General features: G+C 40.7%; 1 long non-coding RNA gene across 2 annotated transcripts; it reads right to left on the bottom strand.

The window, feature by feature from the left end:
- Positions 1–2,831: 2,831 nt before the first annotated feature.
- LOC144301664 (uncharacterized) lies at positions 2,832–15,089 on the bottom strand. 2 transcript variants are annotated; one of them, XR_013368403.1, is made up of 4 exons: positions 14,991–15,089; positions 5,805–5,966; positions 5,370–5,427; positions 2,832–3,060 (listed from the first exon to the last, which is right to left on the bottom strand). It is a non-coding gene; the product is annotated as an uncharacterized LOC144301664 (long non-coding RNA). The 2 variants fall into 2 exon arrangements; XR_013368402.1 differs by lacking the exon at positions 2,832–3,060 and having other exon boundaries at positions 4,798–5,427.
- Positions 15,090–15,307: the final 218 nt, after the last annotated feature.

Genomic DNA, 15,307 nt, shown 5'->3' with positions numbered 1-15,307 from the left:
GCGGTCCAGACTTAGAACACTATTTAACATATGGTTTGAAAAGGAAAAGTTAACATTCCCTTTGAAAATGAAGGTGATGTTTTAATGACAATTCAGAAAGAAATCTAGGGAGGGTCAACTGGTAAACAGGAAGGCTGATTGCTCACAAGGTGTAGAGGAAGTAGGACAAAGGCAGTTAGAAAGGAGTAGCTCTTCCCTAATTTTACTTAAGGCATACTTTTGACTTCTAGTGACATACTAATGTTCAATATATTTTTTAAAATAAAATTAAACCTATAAGAATGAGAAGTGGAAAATAAAAGGTAAAACTGAAAGTAAACTGAAAAATAAAAGAGAAAGCCCTCCTCTCCCTCCAATACAACCCACACAGCAACATATGACCATGCTCAAAGGGCAAACTATGAAAAGAACTGTTGTTGTTCTGAATCCACATTTCCTTATGTTTTGAGAGGGATAGGAATAGAAAATTTCTTTCCAAACCTACTTTTGTGGTAGAGACTTAAAAAAAAAAAAAAAAAAACAAAGTAAAAGAAAGAAAGAGGAAGGAAAGAAGGAAGGAAGCAAGGAAGGAAGGACTACTTATAGAAAAAGCATTTTAAAAATGGATGTTTGCAATGTTGCTTAAAATTATGCAACTGTGTGATTTATAAAAACCATAATATCTTCAAAGAAAATAAAGTTGGAAAGATTTCTTAAAAATATTTTACATGAAGAAGTTTTGTGAGCTTTAAATCCATTTGTTATGTTTAAATATATATGTGTACTTAATTTGGTTTTTAGGTATGATTTGAGGGAGGCTGCTCTCTTAGAAGAGAGATGTGGAGTGGGGAAGGGGAGGAAGGAGAGAGGGAAGGATGGAAAGAGGGAGGTGGGAAGAGAGAGAGAAACACACACAAACACATATACTGGTCCCCCTAATAAATAATAGTTGAAGGTTAAACTTGACCTGTAGATCCAACAGTTTGCTCTCTTGGTTGGAGCATCAGGGGTGGAGGTAAATTCTGTGAAGCCATTGAAAAACACTACCCCTCCTCCCCAGAGGTTTTGGAATATCAGACCTATGCTGAGGCTCACCTTGGATACTAAATAAGTTGCCCCTGTTTAGCCCCTGGGAAAGGCAAGGGTCTTGAAACAGAAAATAGATTTGCTGTGGGGGTTTAAATGAACCTAATTTCAAGTCCACTTAAGTCTCCAAGTATTTACCATGCTAAATTAGTTCTAGTTCATGCTCTGTTATGATTTGTCCCCTTAATAATGAAAAAGTGAATTGTCTAAGGACCTATTTGTAACTAGATTAATTGGGAGGGCAGAGCTACCAGCATGAATCTCCAAATGCATTTTCTCATTCTCAGAGAACAATCAGAACTGCTTAATTAAGCATTGAGCAAGACTCTGTTATCGACTGTTCCATGAGTACGCCAGTCCTGGCCAGCTTGCCTTCCGGTCCATTCCCCAGGTGCTTTGGTTTCGTGGTGATCCATAATGCACAGTAAGCACTGCTCATTAACTTGTCCACTGCTTCTTGAAAATACGTCCATGCTTTTAGTATTTGTGTGCCTTTGAATTAATGAGTTTTATACATTTTGTGTGAAATTGTACTAGAAAAGGGAACTAAAAAAATCCCTAAACCATGTTCTTCCCAAATATCTGGTTCAGTTACCACATCACAGCTGTTCTTAAGCTGTGTCATGGATGCCAGTGCATGCATGTGCTGTATTCCACACTAACACATTACCAAGTAACTTGGATAGTCTGTCCACTTCCCATCCCTGGAGATTCACTAAGTAAATTAACATAGATGTGTTTTGAAGTCCTACAGTATAGGAAACCTCTTCACTTTTGTTGAGCCTAGCAGTTCCTAAACATATTTGGTCATGAGACATCTTTTCTCCATAGAACACTATCTTAGCTTGGGTTCCCCTGATATTCTACTGCAAGATGTTTATTGGGAAATGATCAGAGGAAACGCCCATAACAGAATGGGCAGTGAGACAGGGAAGGGAAAGCATCCAACGAGGAGTCATTGAGCAAGTCACTAGCAGGTTTCCTGTGGTGAAGAAACTGAAGCATGAGCCTCTCCTCAGGCTTGTCTGGCCCACAATACACATAGACAGAGAGCTTAGAGGCAAGAAGAAGCTCTCTGGCAAAGATGCAGATGTTGGCAATTGGAAACCAGACTGCTACAATGATAGGACCCAAAGGGCTACTGGCTGGCACCAGCATCTGCTACAAATGCCTTTTTACCTTGCAGAATGTGCAGGTTGTTTCAGGTCATGGGAAACACTGGTATCTGTTGGGCATTGCATAGATAAATAATGCTAACAATCTGGATAGACATGGCCCTGGAAGAGGAGACAGGAACAAGTAAAGTTCTATGGAAGAAAAGGCCTGAGCACTGACTGGACAACAGATCAAAAACTGGATCTCAAGTCCAGTGCTCACAAGGGTTTCATTTTGAGTTTTGACCAAGCTGGGAAAGAAGACAGTAAGGTTGATGAAAGATTCTGAAAACTAAAGGAAAAGTATCTCCAGTTTTTTCCATGAAACTGATGGCTAAAGGTACACGGTGTTCTTCTCACATAGAGCAATTGGAAATAGGTAACCTATACCCAATGGCAAAACCGATGGGCAGCATCTGGATATTGAATGTGTTTCAAGAGCTGAATGTAACATCGGAGACAACATCCCTTTCAAGAGCTCCAAATTAGAGTCGCCTCTGGAGGACACCAGAAAGATGTGCTACCAGCCTTGTGCCGGCAGAGCTGGGAGCTTAGAAGAGCTTCCCACTGATAAGGAGTGAGAAGAAATGAAAGAAGCAGTGGTTGCTCAGCTGATGTGGGCATTTTAATGTAAGAAGGCTTCTCAGAAGTTTCATGTGGCGAAAAGATGAGGATGCATTTCATAGAAATTAATACTCGCAGAAGCAAGCACTTTCTTCAGTTTGGGTCTGCCACACAGCCAATGCAAAGACAAGATTCAACATGCAAGAGATGTCTTAGGGGAAAGAACAGGAGGAGATGGAGATGCGACAGACTTCACACCATGTTGTAGGTTTGACACCTGTGGAAAAAGAGAAAAAAGGAGGACAGATTGGATAAGGAAGAGTTTTGGAGTGCAGCAGAGTTCCAAAAATTTTGGAGTAGGCCACTAGGGCCCTAACACCCTGCCATACTCTGCTTTTGGCTGGTGCTGTCCACAAAAAAGTTTGGCATTGGTGTGCACAGTGCTCTCAACTGCACTCCCACAAGCAGGAGATCTCAACAGTGCGTTTCTGTGCTCATCACATGCTCATACGATGCTTACTATGTGCTAGGCTGTTAATCCTCACTCAGTGCTCACATCAAACCTGTGCCATGGCACTAGTGTTAAGTTGTTTTTTTTTTAATTTATTTTTTATTGGTGTTCAATTTACTAACATACAGAATAACCCCCAGTGCCCGTCACCCATTCACTCCCACCCCCCGCCCTTCTCCCCTTCCACCACCCCTAGTTATTTTTTCAAATGATTTTATAACAGAGAATACTAGTGGACTCTGTCCTAGTAGTTATAGTGTCTATATCAATTCTGTTCCAACATTATTCTTTACTGCCATTTTTTACTATTATTGTTTTATTTATATGTTTCCAATTCCCATTTTAAAGTGTGTATTTTCTAGATCATTATTGTGCAATAGAACTTTCTGAGATGATGGGGAAAATTCTATATCGGTATTGTTCAGTACAATAGACACTGGCCACATGAGGCTACCAAGTAGTTGAAAGGAGGCTAGGGAGACAATAGAACTGATTTCTTCATTTTTAAAAAATTTTCATTAATTTCATTTTAATTTGAAAGGCTAGTTTTAAAGCCATATGTGGCTAGTGGCTACTGTACTGGATAGTGCAGCTTTTAACCAAGAAAACATGGAGCACCATGACTGTCTCCCCAAAACCTCAGAGAGTGTCTTTCACCACAAGGAGGAATAAATAGTGATCTGGGTGTAGACCCCTGCCTCATACATTCAGAATAATTTGTCAGGAGATCAAGAGCAAAGCCATGTCTTGGGCATAAAGTCCCATTAGCCAGGCTGAGAAGACTGAAGTACAAAGCCACAGGGAGATTTCAATTCATAATAGAAATAACTGCCATGCCAAGCTTCTGGAGTCAACGTGACCAACACAGTCTTTCTCAACACCAGGTTGCCCAGGAATTGGGTAACCAAAGAACTTACACAAATTTACATTATGAAATTATATCATTCAACCCAATTTTAAAAAGTAGGCAAAGGGCTTGAATAGGCATTTCCCCAGAGAGGATACATAAATGGCCAATAAGCACATGAAAAGATGTTCATTATCAGGAATCATTCCTGAAATATAAGTCAAGACTACAATTGGATGCCACTTCACATGCATTAGAATGGCTATTATCCCCGCTCCAAAAAAAAAAAAAAAAGAAAGAAAGAAAAGAAAAGGAAAGAAGTGTTGGTAAGGATGTGTAGAAATTGGTTTCCTTCTGGGAACGCAAAATGGTGCAGCCACTATGAAAGGCATGTTGGCAGTTGCTCAAAAGTTAAATATAGAATTACCACATGATCCAGCAATTCCCTTTCTAAGTATATACCGAAACAAATCAAAACCAGGGACTCAAACACATGTTCACTCATGTTCACAGCAGCATTACTCACAAGGTGGAAACAACCCAAATGCCCAACAAAAGATTGATGAATAAACAAAATGTAGTATAGATACAGTAGAATATAATCCACCCTTAAAATGGAATAAAACTCTAGGGGCGCCGGAATGGCCCAGTTGTTTAAGTATCTGCCTTTGACTCAGGCCATGATCTCAGGGTCCTGGGATCGAGCCCTGAATCAGGCTCTCTGCTTAGCAGGAAGTCTGCTTTTCCCTCTCCCTCTGCTCCTCCCTCTTACTCTCTCTGTTTCTCTCTCTCAAATAAATAAATTAAAAGAAATATTTTTAAAAAGGAATAAAACTCTGATGCATGCTGCAACATGAGTGAACATTGAAAACATTATCCCAAATGAAAGGAGACAAAGGGACAAGTACTGCATTTTCCACTCATTTTAGGTATCTAGAATAGGTAAATTCAGAAAAGCAAAGAGTAGTCCTTGTCAGGGGCTAAAAGGAGAAGAAATGGGGAGTTAGTATTTAAAGGAGACAGTTTCCGTTTGAGATGATGAGAAAGTTCTAGAAATGGATAGTAGTGATAGTAATTGTGAATACAACTAATGCCACTGGACTGTACACTTGGAAATGGTTAAAATTGTAAATAATAGGCTATATGTATATTTACCACAATAAAATTGTTTTTAAAATAAGAAATTATATGCAAAAAACACTAAAATTCAAAAGGTATATGGCCAAACCATTTCTTCCTGTGGTTAGAACATGTACATGAAAAGCCGCTTCATCATCAGAAGGTTCCTGGGTAAAAAAAAAAAAAAGTTGCTGGGTGATCATGGCATTGGACTGGGGTGGGGGGGCGGGCAGAGAAATGCTTAGTGGAAACAATCTTACCAGTGGGTCAACTCCCTTCCCCTTTATCCATCCTCTCAAAAGCTAGGCCTGGGGCAGTGGGACCAGACAACTGGAAACCCAACTGGCTCCTCCCCAGGCCACAGAGCTTAGATGAGCAGTACCCACATTCCTCTACTGACTTGACTTTTCATTACTTACAGTGGTGACTGGCCTACTTTTTCTGACTGATATGTTCTTTCTTTAATCATGCTCATACTTGCAACAAAATTAAGGTTAACAACCCCAATGCCTGAAAATTGTTCTATCTCTTGAAAATAACATACTTTTATCAGCTCTGATCTGTCTACTGCTTATTTCATCAGTTAGAAGTTCTCATCTGGGGGAGGGTAGGACGAGTCTGTACAGAATCTTAACAGCAGGAAGCACAAGAATCTGTTGACCTCGTGGACTCATGCAAAAGAATTAGAGCCATCTGCATCTTTTGCCTGTGCAGGAGAAGACGGAAGACATCAATGAGGATCATTTGAAGAGCTTCACATGCCACATAATAGATAAAGTGCTGTACAAAAGATTAGGACAGAATTATTGCCATTAATAAATAAAGATGAAACAACAGAGACAGGCCTAATTTGCTCGGTTCCACTCGATATATCTTTCAAATCACCTACACCTTGTCCTCCAAGAGATTTATGATGCTAATAGTTAAGCATTATTCCTGCCATGGGGCACAGAATATTGCACAGAGCCTGGGGAAGGCAGAGCTTGCACAGGGGAATGTTCTCGTTCTTGAAGAAATATATGTCCACCTCAGGAGTTCACATAGAAATACAAAAATTAAATCTAGAGTCATTTCCAGGGCAGTGATTTCTTTAAGCCTGCAAGCAAAGTGTGATATAATTTACAGCAGAAGGATTTATGCCATCACAGCTGAAAAATTTTACTAGAAATGTATATCCATATGTATTGTCATTTTTATTTAAAATGACATTTTTCAGCCGGTAGCACCAAAGCATAATCTGTGGTTTGAACTTTTAGATAAATGTTTAAGTTTCTCTTGTACAGTGTTTAATATTTTGTATGCTATGTGAATGGGGTGTAGAGTTAATAACCTTACTTCCTTAACTAATGCTTTATTTCATTTTCTTACTTACAAAATATGTTTCTTGCTTACAAAATATGTTTATCAATGTGTGCATTGATTTTTGCCACATACATACAGATTTTCACACTCAAATGTTAGCTATGCCATAACGCTTTTGTTCTTTTTAATATTCAAAGTTAATATCTGATTGACCCAATTCTCTACAATTGTGGGTAGAGTTGCATAAAAATCCAGAAACTGAGAAACTTATTTTTCAGCACATTTTACTTCGTGTGTATTTATAAATACTAATCTGATATAGTTTTTAATCTAATTGCTTTTTACTTGTTACAAAATTTAACATCTCAAATCACATCACACACCTAAATTATTGTTTTGCATTTTATGTAAGCCTTTTTGCCAATGTTCTGAACTATTGAAAAAATTGAGTTATCAATAGCATTTTAAGTTAATTCCTCACTTTTAAAACAGTTTAAGGTTTATAGAACAGAACCCTGAGCACAGAGTACAGAGAGTTCCCATAAAACCCTCCCTTTATAGTATCCCCTAGCATTAATTAATACATTGTATTAGTGTGGCCCATTTGTTAAAGTTGATTGAAGTTTCTAGGTTATATTATGGTTTACACTTGGTGTTTTACAGTTCTAATTGTTGACAAATGCAGGGTCACCCTGTCATACATAATAGTTTCACTAAAGCCGTGAAAATCTGTGCACAACCTGCTCCTCCCTCCCTACCCCTCATCCTCAAACCTCCAGCAGCCACTGATCTTTTTCTAGTTTTTACACTTTTGCCTTATCCAGAGTGTCATATAGTTGGACTCATTCAATATGTAACATTTCCAAACTGGCTTTTTCACTTAGCAATATGCATTTAAGTTTTCTCCATGTCTGTAGCTTCACAGCACAGTTTTGAATAATATTCAATTGTATGGATGAACCACATCCTGAAGGACAGTTTGGTTGCTACCAGTTTGGGAAATTATGAATAGAACTGCTATCCACATTCAGTGTGCTGGTTTTGGTGTGAACATAAGTTTTCAACCCATTTAGGTAAATACCTAGGGGTGTGATTCCTTGATCAGATGGTAGGTCTATACTTAACTTTCTAAGAACTGCCAAGCCAATTTCCAAAGCGGCTGTATCATTTCACATTACCACCAGCAATGACAGAGAGTTCCTGTTGCTTCACTTTCTTATCAGATATGTTACTGTAGGTTTCATTTAACCTTTTCAATAGTTGGGTGGTGGTCAATTAGCACTTTATATTAGTAGAAAGACCTGACTGTGGTATTTGTACTTTACTTTTTTAAAGATTTATTATTTATTTATTTTAGAGTGAGAGAGTATGAGCAGAGGGAGAGGGAGAGGGAGAGAATCTTAAATGGACTCTTTGCTCTGCATGGAGCCCAACATGGGGCTGGATATCTTGACCCTGAGATCATGACCTGGGCAGACACCAAGAGTCAAGACACTCAACTGACTGAGCCACCCAGATGCCCAGGTATCTGTACCTTAATTTTTTTTTTTTTTAATTTGAGTAGAGTTGACACAATATTGCATTAGTTTCAGGTATAAAACATACTGATTGAACTTCTCTATATGTTATGCTGTGTTCACCTCAAGTGTAGCTACCACCTATCACCATACTTTTTAAGATATAATGGAAAGGGTGTTTTATTTCAAGTTAAAGTCCTTTGCAATGATTGCAAGTAATTGGTTGTATACGAACACCATGGAGACAGAGGTTTGGGTGTTTTTCCATTCACACTTTTTCAGGTTTTATAGCCATAGTTCATTAACAGTTTCTTGGGTGAGAAAGCCAATGATATGACCCTGCAAATAACCATTGATGGTGTTGACACAAAGCTCTTAGAGAACTTAAATCCTATCTGAATACAAGCTGGGAAATGATTTCATGGCCCCTGCTGAGGATATTGATGACTTTTGACAATATTGTGATTAAGATTATGACCAGGGACCCAAGCATACCTGAATCCTACCTTGCCAGACACCCTTCCTCCAATGGCCTTCCCAAAGAAGTTATTTACCAACAACAATAGCAGATGGAAGTCAGAGAGTACTGTATGACTAACAGCTCTTCAAGCTCTTCCTGTTGAGCTGGTGTGAAGATTAAGCTGGAGGTTTGGAAGAATCACACATCCACAAGTCCACACATCTTCTCACACATGATGGGGCCCAGGGTGCAAAATGACCACCCAGGTCCAATCCATCTCTGCCTTTTGTTTGTCTTCCCTCTAGGTCATCTTCATTCTCCTTGAATCTCTCTGCTGGGGGAGCCTGCATATCCAGGTGTACACCCCACCTGCTTAGCAACCACAGAAGAGAGTGTTCTTTCTCCATAGGCCCAATGTCCTAGGATAATCTTATCTTGTCTGATTTGGATCACATGCTCATTCCCAAACCTATCTCTGAACAGGATTGTGGAGCAACTTATGTCTCCACTCCAGGAAGTAGGTCAAGCTACCTTTAGAGTCACATGGACAAGAAGTGGAGAAATAACAGTTCCCCCAGAAGAAAAATGGTATAGTGCCAGCAAAACAATGAGAAAAGGGGGACAGGAAAAGACAACAGGTAGCTACTATACCCCCCTATCCAATTTTTGGAAATAGCATACTTGGGCATGCAAGAGACAGAGAGAAGAGAGAAACAGAGAGGCATAGTGAGCATCCAGTAAGTAGTTGTTGAAGGTATGAGCCTCTTTTTTGGCTCTGGTGCTTAGCCTGTATCACTGTATTCATCAGGTTATAGATAGTTCAGGGCTTGTGACTGTCCCCTTCACTTAACCCTGAACATCCAGTAGGCAGGGATGTGCTCTTATCATCTCTAGACATTTCACATGGAAACTGATCTTAGTAGATACCCAGCAAGAGTTGTGGAATAAATTTTCTTTTTTTAAGATTGTATTTATTTATTCATGAAAGACACACAGAGAGAGGCAGAAATGCAGGCATAGGGAAAAGCAGGCTCCTTGCAGGGAGCCCAATATAGGACTCGATCCCAGGACCCCAGGATCATGACCTGAGCGGAAGGCAGACGCTTAACTACTAAGCCACCCAGGCATCCCTGGAATGAATTTTTAAGGAGACATAGGGTCTACATGAAATATCCTTCAAGATGTTTGCCGTAAAATTCAGAAAATGATCCAGGGGAAAGTCAACAAACCTGGGTTCTCTCTCAAAGTACAAGCCAAAGGATATCTCAGCACAATGTGACCCTGCATTATTTGTTAGGCATGTTTTCCTAATGCAACCACACAATCTGAATAAGGTGTTGGGAAATATGTTATCTTGTGAATGAGACAGCATGACTTTGTGGAGGCAGTACAGGCTTGAGCATCAGATGGCCTAAAAGCATAGCTTCGCCACTTAGCAGAACTTGGAGAAATGACTGAACTTCTGGCATCTTCTGTTTCCTCATGTGTAAGAATTTGTAGGTTGTATGTAAAGTGGCTCAGTAAATGTTGGCATTTCCTGGCCTTGGAAGGTACCTGCTATGACTTCCTTGTTAGGCTGCTAAGGGACCCAAGATGGCACTGGGGAGACCCCAGATACTCAGTGGCAAAACACCTCTGCTGAAGGAAGCAGTTGTTGGAAGCAGGAGATGACCATCAGCCTGGGAAGCCTTGGTTCCCTGAATTCTCCTTCTCTGTCTACTCTCTGTTCCTTTATTTTCTGTTTCTTATGGAATCAGACTCAATGGGTAGCCTAACTCTCACATGAAGATGAAATTCCAGGGTAAAGAGTCTTTGGATCCAAGGAACACTCTGGTTCATCAGTTTATAGATGTGATCAATGTTCCTTGTTACCTTCTCCTCTCTATTTCTGCTGATGATAATCCCTCTGCCATCCAACCTGAGAAAATTCTGATATGTTTCCAGGACACAATTCTCTCTTTTGCCCCATCTGTCTTTAAGATTGGGGTCATTATATTTTTAAAGTAAACCAGGCAATTTAATGAGGAAAGAGGAATCTGACAACCAGATGATTCTACGGGGAAGAAAAACAAAACAAAACCATAAAATCAATTGGTGGAGTAAATTGGTTGCAAAGTTCATCTTACAAAACAAAACCTGTTGCTCCATTTGTTAATGACTCCTATGTTCATGTTAATCTCCACCTATGTTTCTTGCCTTTTTTGACCACTTCCTTGGTGTGTTGCCCCCCACTCTATCTATGCTATTAATTCTATCTCATCATCATAGTTGTACCTTATGTTATTTCAATCCCTTATTTTTTGATGGCTAATTTTATTTTTTCCATTTTTTTCCAATTAGTTTTGTGCTCCTTCCATTCCTCATATTTCTGAGCATAATGAGTAGGAAATGAGGCTCTGTTTGCCAAGTAGTCCCTTGATGCCCAGAACTTTATGGGTTCTTTCTGTTTCCATGGGTGGAAGCACTATCCTAGGTGTTTGGGACAGAGGAGGACATTGAAAATACAATCAGGAGATCAATGGACCCAAGTGCCACAAGGAAGACCAGGTTCCAGGAGTGTGATCAAGGCACAGGTGTAGGTTGGTTTGCTAGTGGACAGAAAATGTTCCAAAAGGGAGTGGCTCTCGGCTGCTACTCCTTCCACAGTTATTGGTCTTAGCCGGAGGAAGAACTATCTTGGAATGGACAGGGCATTTAACTATAATTCCAAAGAATTTCTGCATAAACAAATCAAGGTACCATTTGAGAGTTCTGCTTGGGCAGAGAAAAGTTGTTTCACTCTGTTAGGAGGGACCCAGAATGGGTAGAACCCAAAAGGTGCACTCAGGGCACATGGCAATTTTTCTCAGAGGTACTGGGCTGTCTCATTTTCATGAAGCGGGCTAGAAAGATCTCTAGGACTTCTCTATAAGAGGTAAGGTCACTGCAGACATTCAGCTGATGCCATTTATTGTGGTTGCAGCCCCCTCCACCTTATAAAGAGGGCAAGCAGTCTTCTCTTCCATCCAATGGGTATCTGTTTGCACAGCATGATCCCAAATAGGGGACGGCTAAAACCCTTTCATGGGAACAGACTCATTCAGAGCTTACAACTATGATCTCTAGGTCTTGTTCAGTATCGTTGTCTCTTCTCCGACATTGATAAAGCACGCATAAAGTGGTAAGTCCAGTAGGAAGTGCAGAGAAGACCTAAATCTTCCGTTCTATTGGTTTGTCCATTAATATGGCCACTATATTTGCCTATAGTGCAAATGTTCCTATATTATCCATTAACAGGAGATGCTGCAACTGGAGCATCCCTGACCTAGAGATCGTGGGTGATAAATGTCAACCAATCAAAAGCAGGAAAAGCTAGATGCAGAGTACTTTCTTCCAAGGGGCATACATGGGATTGACTATAGATCCCACCACACAAAATAGACTTTTCCTGCAAAAGTTGCCATAGCTCATGAAGAGTGCTTTGGGTAAAACTGAACTTGCTTTCCGAGATGCAACAGTTAGACCCAGGTCAGGAGCTTGATCTGAAGCAAAAATGTGGTCTGTGTAGGTGGGGAGCCAATTGCTCCCAACGGGACAATGGAACTCAGCTTCTGCCTAAGGTTAAAATTTGCCTGTGCAGAGATGCAACATGTTCCTCCATAGCAAAACCCAACATGCTCATGATCCCTTATTTCTTCTGGCAGTGGAGACAAAATAAACTTGACTCTGTCAGGCAGCTCAGTAACTTCTGGTTTAAAATTTCTGGGAAAATGCTCAAACAATTCAGAGTTGTGGTACTTAATCAATAGCTGCACATCACATGTTTTGATATGAAAATGCACTATTTCCCAAGGGATCTACTATACCATCAGGCAGTCTTTGCACATCTGTACACACTCCAATGGGGAAGGAAGTGCTGAGTGACTGGCGCTGGGGCAAGGCTAGGAAGGCTGCCCTGCAGAAGCTCACAAACTGGAGGGAGGAAGCAGAAGGAGCAGTAGAAGGTGGTGGTCTGGATACAGAGTGAAATCAGAGTAGTTTCCTCTAATTTACCACAAAAAAAAATTAAGTGCAAAGATTGGCATCTTATAAACTAGAGTTTATTAAAGAAAAAAAGTAAAACAATTTTCTTTAAACAAGAAATGAATGTATACACTCTAGAAGAATACCAAGGGTGGGAATCTACTCAGTTGAGGTGGCAATCTGGAAACTTTTGGAACAAGTGTCCCAAAAAATTCTGAGAATCTTGCTGAAAATGACAAGGATGCTGATCGGCAATGTCCAGGACAACTTGTCCTCCCAGGAGCCCTCTGGTCAGGTTTCCTCCTCTAGTGTCAAAGAGAGGCACTCTCAGAGGGCTGGGCTTTGTTCTCCCAGTTCCGATGGGGAGCCATGGAAGATTGCACAGCCGAAAGGACAATAGACTCAGAGCCATGAAACCACTTCTGTGGTCAGGACACACAGCATCCATGTGGCCATGGTCTCAGTTTAGAGTGAAGGGCAGAGTAAAAGTAAGAGAGGTGCTGAATCTCAAAAGAAAGCAAGTTTAAACCATAAAAAGCTAGAACTTTATGCTAAATGTAACAGGAAGCCACTAAAGGGATTGTATTGGGGCAACAATGGATCAGATTTAGGTATGCGAGTCTCAGGCGAAAGAGGACAAGAGAATGGAAAAAGGAGATTCTTTCCCAAACATTTTTAGTGGAGCATAAAATGGCTTAAATTTCCAGTTGCATATGGGGGCATGATGGAAGAAGGGGAGTCAAAAGTCACACCTTTTCTTATTGTGTATAGGGCGTGTCATGATGATGCCATCCACAGGAAGGCAGAGTAAGTTGAGGGGGTGGAAAGGGAAATGAAGATGAGATTCACTGGGGACATAGAGGATGGGGGGAAGAGGAGGAGCACTATTTTTGCCCCAAGCAAACTTTCTCCATAATGTGTACAAGGGAGGTGGTGGGTCAAGGATGGGTCATTTTGTAAGCAACAATTTTGATCCCTTGTGACCTTCCTGCTCTTTCCTCCCCAAGGGAGCTGGATTGGAAATACGAAGTTCAAGAACTGTATTTACTAGTGGGCAGGGTCACTGTGCCTCAAAGACAGATCTCTTCTTTGCCTCCTCCTCAGTGCAAAAGCCTTCTGTTTGCCTGTCACCCCACTCCTGTCTCCTTGCAGCTGGCCTCCTGGGAATGCATACAGGAGGTATGCATCTGGGTGCATACACCAGTGCACCAAGGATGGATGCACATGGCATAGAGGCCTCATTTAGTTGTAACAATTAAAAAATGTATTCATTTTTGTCATTATAACAAATTACCACAAATTTGGCTCAAAATAACTGAAATCATTCTCTCACAGTTCTGGAGGCCAGAAGTCTGAAATTAGAATCACTGGACCATAATCAAAGTGTCAGTGGGGTTGTGCTCCAGGGGCTTAAGGGAGAGTCTGTTTCTGGCTTCTTCTACCTTCTGGTGGCGGCCAGCATTCCCTGACTTGTGGCCACATCATTGCAATTTCAAAGCCAGCATCTTTGAATCTCTCTCTGCTCTGTCTTCAGGTCACCTTCTCCTCTGCGAGTTGTCCAACCTTGCTCTACCTCCTTCATATAGAGAATGCATGTGATGCCATTTAGGACTCACCTGGATAATCCAGGAAAATCTGTCTGTCGCACTATCCTTAATTTAATGATATCTGTAAGGATGCCTTCTTACCATACGAGGTCACATTCACAGATTCCAGAGATCAGGGCACAGATGTGCTTTTGGGGAGCTATTTTTCCAGTCTCCCCCAAAAGCCCTACTCTGAGCACAGGTCAAACCTGTGTCCCCATTAAAGTGTCCCAGAAGCCATGCATTTGAGAGGGCACTGGGAATTTGTCTAGCCATTAATATAATATTTTGGTCTCTATTTGGAAAGCAACCCTTTGTGTGTTTATTACATTGACCAGAATCCAGGAAGGAAGGAAGGAAGGAGGGAGGGAGGGAGGGAGGGAGGAAGGGAGGGAGGAAGGAAGGAAAGAATCTCAGGCCTGGAATTCTTTTTCTAATCTCCTTGACTGAACCATAGAAAATTCTATTAGAAGCTGCCACTGGTTGTGAATGAAGTTGGTCCTGAGAACTTTCAGATCATTGATACTTTCGTAAAATCGGTATGATAAGAACTGATAAAGATCATTTCTAGGATTGTTTTCAAATTACAAATCAGTGCAAACTTCCACTCAACGGGCCTCGAAAAAAATTTTTCTAGAACAAGAGCCCTCTGTATTGTGAGGGCTACATTTAGTTCTGGAACAAACTTGCCCTAATTAGATTAGAAAAGAATTCTGACTAGATTTTACTACAAAGAAGCAAGGTAACAGTTATGGAAGAGCCAAGTGGAACTTCAGCTGCGAAGAGTCTTTTTTGAGCTCTGTGAAAGCCAGGGGAGAGACGAAGACTGTTTGTCGTAAATTCTGTGCTAGTGATATTCTCACCTTCAATTCTTTCCACATGTTTGTGAAGCCTTTGTTCTACCTCACTGACTTTCTGACTTCTGTGGCACATCTCGGAGTGTCTCTGTTTGGAATAGTAAGACAAACACTTGTGACATCACTTTTCCTCAAACCATCATCAGAGAAGTTCCAGTCAACCAGGCCAGTGCTTTTTAATTTTTATTTTTTTCTATTTGTCTAAATTTGGGTGGGGCGGGGGGAGAGGGGATAAAAAACCCCACATAACATAAAATTTACCACCTTAATCATTTCTAAGTGTCTAGTTCAGGAGTGTTAGGTATAGTCACCCTGCTGTGCAA

The sequence above is a fragment of the Canis aureus genome, chromosome 30 (assembly GCF_053574225.1).
Source record: "Canis aureus isolate CA01 chromosome 30, VMU_Caureus_v.1.0, whole genome shotgun sequence".
In the NCBI taxonomy this organism is placed as follows: Eukaryota; Metazoa; Chordata; class Mammalia; order Carnivora; family Canidae; genus Canis; species Canis aureus.
This window is presented reverse-complemented; position numbering and strand designations above follow the sequence as displayed.